This window comes from Arachis duranensis, chromosome 1, assembly GCF_000817695.3.
Source record: "Arachis duranensis cultivar V14167 chromosome 1, aradu.V14167.gnm2.J7QH, whole genome shotgun sequence".
In the NCBI taxonomy this organism is placed as follows: Eukaryota; Viridiplantae; Streptophyta; class Magnoliopsida; order Fabales; family Fabaceae; genus Arachis; species Arachis duranensis.
In genome coordinates this window covers 29,025,494-29,025,774 of record NC_029772.3, presented here as the reverse complement: position 1 = coordinate 29,025,774, position 281 = coordinate 29,025,494, and positions in this window count along the sequence as shown.

Genomic DNA, 281 nt, shown 5'->3' with positions numbered 1-281 from the left:
TTTATTAGTTTTTAGTTAAAATTCACTTTTCTGGACTTTTCTATGAGTTTGTGTGTTTTTCTGTGATTTCAGGTATTTTCTAGCTGAAATTGAGGGACCTGAGCAAAAATCTGATTCAGAGACTAAAAAGGACTGCAGATGCTGTTGGATTCTGACCTCCCTGCACTCGAAGCGGATTTTCTGGAGTTACAGAATCCCAATTGGCGCGCTCTTAACGGCGTTGGAAAGTAGACATCCTGGGCTTTCCAGCAATATATGATAGTCTATACTTTGCCCAAGAT